Genomic DNA, 8760 nt, shown 5'->3' with positions numbered 1-8760 from the left:
CCCAAACCCGACCGCCAGAGTGGAGGCTGTGCCTATAGGAAATATAACTTAAGCCCTTTACCAGGCTCTTTTTATTTTCACTTTTTAATTCTTTTGACAAAAAGCCCCCCCTGAGAATTTCCCTTTATAAAGAGCTAATTTGACAGAAAAATAAACCTTGCTTAAATGTTTTTTAAATTAGTGAACTTAGATACTTTTTTTTTCTTTTCCCTTGGTTTCAGTGCTATAAAAAAGAACATCACTAAGAACTGGAAAGGCAAATGATCTTTAATTCAGAAATCTCAGACTGGTCTAGAATTAGCCACATTGTGCCTTTACGAAGCATTGTAGCATGACTTCCAACTTCTGCTAGGCTGGGCTCAGACCTCTCTGACCACTCTGAGATGCTCAAGTAAACTGGCACTCCTCTTACAGTCAACCATACCTAATCCCAAACCTTGGGACAAATCCAGAATTTGGACAATTCTTCTCAGAGCACAAGAAAACAAGGAGCAAAACCTCTACTAATTAGGAGCACTGCTATCCAGTGGTGGAAAGCAGTAGCAAAGGTATACCACAACAGCACCCTCTTTAAGCCAAGAAAAGATTCCCCTTGCTCAGGACCATACCGTCAATGGCCAGTTAATCTGGATTCGCTGCAGATCAATCACCCAGTGAAATCACAGCAGGACTAAACATCTACTTCCTTTGATGACTGGCTTATTTTGATGAGCCACCTAGCCAAATATCCTTTTTCGATTTCTCCATCTTTGTACTAGTGACCGTACACAGCTTATCTACTCCCTAGCGGTCATGTAAACTAGATTTACTGGTGTGTTGTAGCTGGGTTTTTACCCTTGAATTACTTCAGCCCCAAAACTCTGATGTAAATCCCTATGGAAAATTCTAAGCTTCAGATAAAAACCAGCTAGTGTTCTCCAATTTCAATAACATACCAGCCCACATCAAGTGAAACATGACAGCGACTTCCTTGAAATGTATCCCAGATTCCCTTAAAAGTTCATGGCCATGAGTGAAACTGATCTAAGTTTGGGGCTTTGCAACTTAAGTTTTGAAGGTTTTGGGTTTCATTAAGAAAGTTTCGCAAACCTCTAATCCTTGCAGAGGCTGTTCATAGAAAACTGTGTGAAGCTCAGATGTGCTAATCTGCATCATATCCTGAGGTTACAAATAAAGGCCTCCAAAATTTTTAAGAAAATTAAGAGCGGTCATAAATGTTTTTGCCACTTCACATAATTGACTGCAAAAGTATGAATTACAAAGGCCGTGTAAGTCTAAAATTTGCAGTGGTAGTGTCAGCACCCCCAGGTAAGCTGAAGGAAATAGCAATCCCATGTCTGGATTTGAGCTGTGATTACTTACAAGGCAATCAAAGGAGCATCCAACAGCTACTTTGGTGAAAGATATTACACATTAGCTGGTGACGATACTGCTCGCTGAAATTAGTGGGAAATATTTGTCGTAAGTAACGAGAGCACAAAAATTTCATTCTCCCAGGAGGTCTGTCTTGATACTAGAATAGCTGCTTAGGCAAATTCCTAGATGTTAACTGTTTCCAGGTTTTAGTTAAATAATTTTGAGAAGCACATTGCCGATGTTTGCATCTGCAAGCCAGACTCATTTTCTCATGGCAAAGTGTTTCTCTCACTGATTAGCATAATTAATTTTAATGACATTACAACTGTACTTATGTACTACTTGTCATAGGTATATGTGGCAGAATGAAGCTCTGCATTACATTATTTCATATCTGTTACAATACCGCATTCCTTCCCAATTCTCCTGCAGACTCCTCTACGCATGGAAACGAGATTCTCTAACAAGGCGCTCTCAACTGCATTTTGTGTTTTGGCAAGGCTAAGAGGGCCTGGGGAGAATCCCTATTCTTGGTGTAGGCTGTACTATTAACGAATGGAGTACACCACTGGCGCTGGAAACCAACCACCCCGCATTTTGGAAAACCAAGGGTGGAACATGAAATACAGTGAAACTCATATCAGAGAAAAAAAAAAAAAGAAGAGAATGAGTCCTTTAGTGAAGGGTGTAGTAGTTTAAATTACATTCTTATAGTATTTTCAAACAATCAAACTATTAATGTTACCGTCCTAAGTCCAAGGAAGGAAACACCAGTGGCAGGGAGGGGGGTCAAGTGGTAACCGACAGGAGCGGAATTAAAATTTTCTATTGTACCACAAGTAAAGATTATTCAGCCTGGGTCTGCCAAATAGGGCAGTGAAACACACGGCTTCTGAGATTCCTAATTCTTGAACTGAGCAAGGCTTTGTTCCAATTTAATAGGCTCGGTCTCGGAAAAGATGGGGGCAGGGAAACCACATTATGGATTACAGCATCTCCTGCTGGCTGATGCATGCAGGAAGAATAGGAAAAAGCTGCTACCACCATCCCCCACCCTCTAGGTAATAAGCAGAGAAATTAGGCAGCTGCCCAAGGGCAAAAAGGTATAAAAAAGCCAAGTAATGTGTAGAATAAGTATTAAATTAATTTGCCTTCCCACCTCCCACCCTCCCCAATATGTGGCCAAACATTTTGCAGTAAAGTAAGTCAATTGGGTTTGTCTGAATGCAGTCAAAACAGAAGTGGTTATGAGTACGCTTAATTACAGTCACTGCCCGCGCGTTACTGTAAGCTCTTTTCTCTGAGTCATGATAGCTGGAAGATTTTACTGAGAGACCTTACGACAGACTAATTACATCCAGTCTTCACATCCACAGGAGCAACTCCTACTGGCAGTGAGCAGGAGGTTTACTTGGGCTACTAATACTGCCAACTGCTCAGTACAATCCTGTGGCGACAATGTTTAGTCCCACCAGGGACACATGCCTAGCCAAGTTGTATCGATGACATCATCTTGCATGGTAAATAACACTTAAAGAAGTGATATAGTTTTATTCCTAAATAAATGCGTTTCTCCTACAAATTCTAAAGCATTCTGGAACATTTCAGACCAAACAGGTAAAAAACTCCTTACAGTGTTCTACAAAACTGAATATAAACACATCGATGGTCTCTCGCTCTGCTATCATCACTCCACAGCCCTGACTTTACTTAAAACTTTGTGTTGTGTCCTGGGAACTGTAATGATGATTTGTGTTTCTCTCATGAAGGTTTTTGTATTACCATACCCATGGGAAACCCTGCTCTTATGGATGGAGAGAGAGGGGGGAAAGATCGTAACAAAATACGCTGTAATTCTTTTGCTACTAGCTTTTACCGAGAGGTGCTGGACACCGTCCCTGAGATCAGTGGAAAAGGAGGGCAGACAGCACCTCCCAGGACAGGTCCCTGGGGCAGGCACATAGCATGGGAATTTAGCACTATCATTTTGAAGCCATGTCTTATTATTGGCTCTTTCTTCATCATAACTGTTACTAAGCACTGACAGTACTATGGAAATTTGAACAGTAATAATAAATATACTGTCCAAAACAATGAGGCACATCAGTGCCTTTCAGGAAATCTTAACAGAAATTGGGTCACTGGACTCTTGGGAGCAAAGATGAAAGCTCTGCATTCATTCATAGCCATGCTCAGCATCAGCTCCCCTCCATTACCTCAAAGAGCATGCAGGGTCTGGAGGCGGCAACAAGCTCTCCAAGAAGAACTGAAACATAGAAACATCCTCTTCCACCCTTTAGCCTTTCATGGAAAAAAAAAAAACCCTTACAAAAACTGTTAAATCCTGTGATAACAGCAAAAACGAGGCTAACAGTGCATAGCTTTCAAAATGCTCAAAGTATCCATGTTGCTTCAGTTTAAACACTAATGTTTAAATTAAAAAACACTCATCATATCCTAGTCTCCATTGATATCCAACGTTGGTTCCCAATACGCATCGCCTGTGAGTTTAGTTCTAACGAGTTAAACTGATTATACCAAAAGAAGGGCTTTTTCTTGTTTACTGTAACAGTCCTGTAGTATGAGCAATAATAATGTCAACAAATGGTTAAAGATTTTAAGAATCCATCAGTAATATGAACAAAAATCAATTTTAAAATTACTGTATTTAGAAAGCATCCACAATCTGAATCACTGAAATACAGTATAACCCTGAACAATGTGGATTTGCTGTAGTTGCACTTAGATTTACTCTTGAGGTAAACAGTGCTACAGAAGTTACACTGTAATTATTTCTTTTCTTCCTACTCTTCACACTTACCAAACAACACGGTAATGACTGTCGTGAGCCAGAGAGAACTCTATCAGACTTCGTCTTTTGTCGGCGTCAGCTTTGTACCATAGGTAATACAATCCTGATTCAACAGCTTCAGCATCTCTCGGATTGAAATGAATACAACCCAAAGTCCATTCTCGATTGTTGTTCTGCCTTTGACAATGGCAGCAGACACAAAACAAATACCGCACACCCTTTCAACTTTTAGCCCCGTTCTATGATTTGGTAAATGAAAACGTCCTCAGGGAATAATATGAAGAACAGGAGCAACAAAGATTATCTCACTCCAGCTACATCTGTCGCTGTGTGGACTCAATTTGCTGCCGCCTGTTATGAAGCGGATTGATAGAAGACTGAAAAGAGCGGCAATGCAAGGGGGAGTTTTCCCCAGCGTCGGCCTCACGGCAGATGCAGATGTGCACGGCACACCTCCAGGTCTGCACAACTGCTGCCACTCTCCCCAGCGAAAACAAATGGGGTGCCAGTTTCCTACTGGTAACAGTGCCATGCCGACAGGCCTGGGTAAAGAGTGTTGGGAGGGCAGGAAGCACTGCGGGCTTCCTGCCACCCACCCGCGGGCCATACTGTTGGAGGGAGGTGCTGGTTTTGTTCTCCCCACTCATAAATTTTATGGCCTCTCTCCTGAGGCTGCTAAGGCCACACGTGGCAGGTGGGGAGGTCTCGGGGGAGCACGGCACAGCTCACTGTGGCACTCTTCAAACGAAGGCTGGCGACGCTACCTGGAAGCTCGCGTTAATGAACTCTGGATGGCTGACCATTATCCGCTGATCAAAACTAAAACACAGAAGCCTGACGAGACCAACAAAACAGTTCAGTCCAGGGATATTACAACTTCATTTAACTTGCATCTACAGAAACTGTCAGCAGAGTTAATCAGTGGTTTGTTTGAGTGGCAGCACGCGTATGATACACACTTCTGTCACAACCTCCCTCCTGCTTCTCTCCTTTCCCCCACTCCCGCATCAAACACAGCGATGGGTACCAATTAGTAGTCTTTCAGCAGAGGGCACAGGAGAGGATTTGTACTGGTTTCTCCTAATGCTGGTCCTCCAAGCTGGGCTGGAGCCGTACCAGTGGGACTCTGGGGATGAAGCAGCCCTGTTTTAGATGAACTGAGAATTTCAGCCCCCAAAAGTTATCAAACAGGCTTCTATCTTTAAGAAGCATAAAAGGCACCTCAGTATAAAGGAAGAATGTGATACAATTTTGAAACCTCTCTTTCCTTGACTTTCTGACTCCTGAGGACAAACAGGCCCTTATCTAAAATCCAGAAAGTGGTCCATTTGTAATCTGCACCTGCTTTACATCCCAACACTTGGCACAAGGCAATGAAAGCTTGTCTAGAGTTACTGTGAGCAGCCTTCATTCCAACAGAGACAAAACATAAATATTCAGAAATAAATTTATAAAAAATGATGAGGCGTTTTAGACTGTTGATACATCTGACTAAAAAGAAAAACAGTTTCAACTGCATTCCCACATTAGCAAATAAATAACAGGCATACTTTGTTGTGAAACAAAGGGACCACAGTAGTGAGACTGAAAGCTACAAACTGCTCTCAAGTGGCAGAGAACCAAGTCACCTACTGGCTTGGCAAGGCCTTTGTTTGTTTGTTTGTTTCTTAAGAGCAAACAAACAAGACGTACAATTAACAGCACAGCAATGACACCGGGCTGCCTCCCTTCGGGTGCTGAGATGATGACCCTTCAACCCTTTGTGGTTCACCTTTAGGGTTTAGTTTTGTAAGGGTATGAAATGCAAGTTTCCATTTCCTGGTACAGTAATTTAAAAGAGGAGGAGCTGGGAAAAAGAATCCTTAAATCAATCTTTAAAATGAGTTTAGGATCAAACCAGTGATGTTAGTCATAAACATATGATAGTTATACAAGCTAATAAAAAAAAAAAAGTGGTCTTTTTTTTTTCCTAAAAAGGAAAACAACAACAACTGATATTTGCCCTCTAGATGTTATTTTGCAGGTGGCTGTTCTTATGTTGTGGGCAAAGCAATAAATGAAAGTATTGAGTACTTAAAACCTTAGAACACTCCAGACATTCTGCCTTCATTTTTAGATTCTCCAAATGCTTCGATTCTACCTTTTTTTTTTTCCTTCCTGAATTATAGTCATTGGGCAAAGCTAGACCAAGACTCGCCACAGAAAACTAGTGACCCATCCTCCCAAGTCCTCCTAACTACTAGCAGGTGTCTCTGCCTGGGAAGATAAAACGTGAAGGGGAAAAAAAGCCATTATACTAGTGTCTTGGTATCTCTTAAATCCCCAAGGTTACCAAACAAATGTATAGCAAGTAAAATAAAAAAAATATTATTTTCCTAAATGCCCTCAATCTGCAATTATCCTGCAATTTGATTTTATCATTTTTGTGTATAAAATGTTTACAAAATGATCAAGTATGATCACAACGTTCCATTAAAAACTGCCTAGTAACAATTTGGCCATGAGACTGAAAATAAAGAAATCGGAAAAAATGCCAACAGAGCCAGAAGAGCCATTGCCCAAGGAGTTTTAATTCAACCCAGAAACTTCAATTTCAGTGACTCATATTTTCAATTACTTTCTGAGGTTAGAAGGCAGTGGGCTATCTAACAAAATGTTTTTAATAGATGGAAAAACATCTTTGCTTCATGGTCTCTATAAAATGAGTGGGTAGTTTTAAGTTGAGACTCCAAATTCACAAAGTACAAATCACACAAATGGCACTGAAAGTCGAACCATTTGGCAAAGAAAGGGCTTGAAAACAGAATCATCTTTGCACCTCTCAAAAGCTGGTCATTTTCAACTAACAGAGATGTCCTTTGGCAAAACAGTCTGGGTGAACACACGCCCTATCTTTAGACATATCTGATACTTTGCACTGTTTATTTTCCCCTCTTGCATGTCAATTATAGCCCAAAGTTTTTCACCCCACTTAACCCTAGTTTCTTTCTTGTCCACAAAAAAGGAAGCCAAGCTGACTTTTGTTCTAACATAAAGTTTCATTTCTGCAGATGATCTGATTTTCCCTTGAAGGCAAACAGTTTCACAGCTTCTGTTAAATGTAACCAGGATAAAAATTAGGAGCAAGGGCAAAAATCTTGAGAGGTATCTACAACGACGGAATAGAGATCCCCCATCAAAGTTAGCAGAAGATGGTTCAAAACCTATCGGAGCAGCAGAGAGAGGCAACTGAGCTCTTGACGCAAAGTGCAAAGTTGGCTTAGGAAAATAATTTTAGAGAAAAGGTGCCAAGTCTTTCCGTTAGGGAGCAAATACCGTCATGTTCGGTCCTCAGAGGTATACACAGCTTTCAGTAACTTCAACACAAGCATAAACCACTATATCAGAAGATTTAAGAGAGAAACTCGGTATCCTTCTGAGATTTGACCACAGTAAATGAGAGTTTTGAGGCTTTTATGCTATAGGTACCTTAGCCAAAGGCCTTAAGAGGGGAAAGTTCAGGCCATAAATACTAATGAGGAAAACATCAAGACATCTTTCAGCCAGCTAATCAATCAGTGCAGAAGAGTCAGGATCCTTCCTTCTCTATTCTTTGCACATTTCTGATACATCAGAGCGGAGTATACGGCAACATCAGTCCCCCTCTGCTCCCATCTCACTGAAGATGGGCATTTTTTTTTTAATAGAAACAAGAAACTCTTTCTCCACCACAAAATATTTTAAACATCTCATAAAATGATATAGCATTCCTCTTTTCATTTAGGGAGGAGAAGCTAACGTCTGCTGCTGTTAGCAGGAAATTCCATTGACAATAAAACAAATAAATCAATCAATGGTCTCAAAAGCCTATGAGATTCAATTATATGGGTTACAAAGAGCTTGGATTTGACAGCCAAATGGGTTCTTCTCTAAGATTTATCTGCGAACTTTCAATTAGAGAAATGAAGTGGAATAAACTACTCAGTGAAAATGAAGATATTTGGAAGGAAAAATTAATTAATTCAGCATGGCATGACACAAGGACTATCTGGTGCCCATAAAAACAACAGAAGCTACAGAGCTCAGAAGTAAAAACGAGGGAGGAAAGCCGCCTGACTGCTTACGGGTCTGGCAAAAGCTGCAAACTCTCTCGGCTGAGAGTTAGCAAATGCAGAGATAGAACTGTGTGAAAGCAGCAGGCAGCTAGGACCTAGCCAGACCCTCAGCTAGGATGCATCAACAAGGACTATGAAGGCCTGAGAAACTCTGCTGATTCACAGTAACTGAGAAGTAAAGTGAAACAGTTCCCTCTAAACAACCCAAAAAACCTTTTCTGTGCATTTTGGAACATGGGCATTTGTGCCTGGGATCACTTGTGCTTCAAAAGCTCAGTGACAAAGGCCCAGATTAAAAAAAAAAAAAAAGAGAGATTATACAATAAGACTGTTAAAGTCTACAACAACAGACCTTGAAGATTTAAAATCCACATTAAAGATTTTCTGCAGACAGAACATAGCATCACAAGGTCAAATGATACATTTGCTATTAAGGAAATCACCAGGTAAATCAGGATATCTCTGTACTGCAATAAAAGACTTTAAATATTAAATGAT

The 8760-nt window shown here is 40.7% G+C and overlaps 1 protein-coding gene across 1 annotated transcript in view; it reads right to left on the bottom strand.

The window, feature by feature from the left end:
* SASH1 (SAM and SH3 domain containing 1) overlaps positions 1–8760 on the bottom strand; it is a 99662-nt gene that overhangs the window by 39652 nt on the left and 51250 nt on the right. The window lies entirely within an intron of this gene.

Source organism: Aptenodytes forsteri, unplaced genomic scaffold, assembly GCF_000699145.1.
Source record: "Aptenodytes forsteri isolate BGI_AS27 unplaced genomic scaffold, ASM69914v1 Scaffold82, whole genome shotgun sequence".
Classification (NCBI taxonomy): Eukaryota; Metazoa; Chordata; class Aves; order Sphenisciformes; family Spheniscidae; genus Aptenodytes; species Aptenodytes forsteri.
Note: the sequence above shows the minus strand (reverse complement) of the source record. Positions and strands in the feature narration are given on the sequence as shown.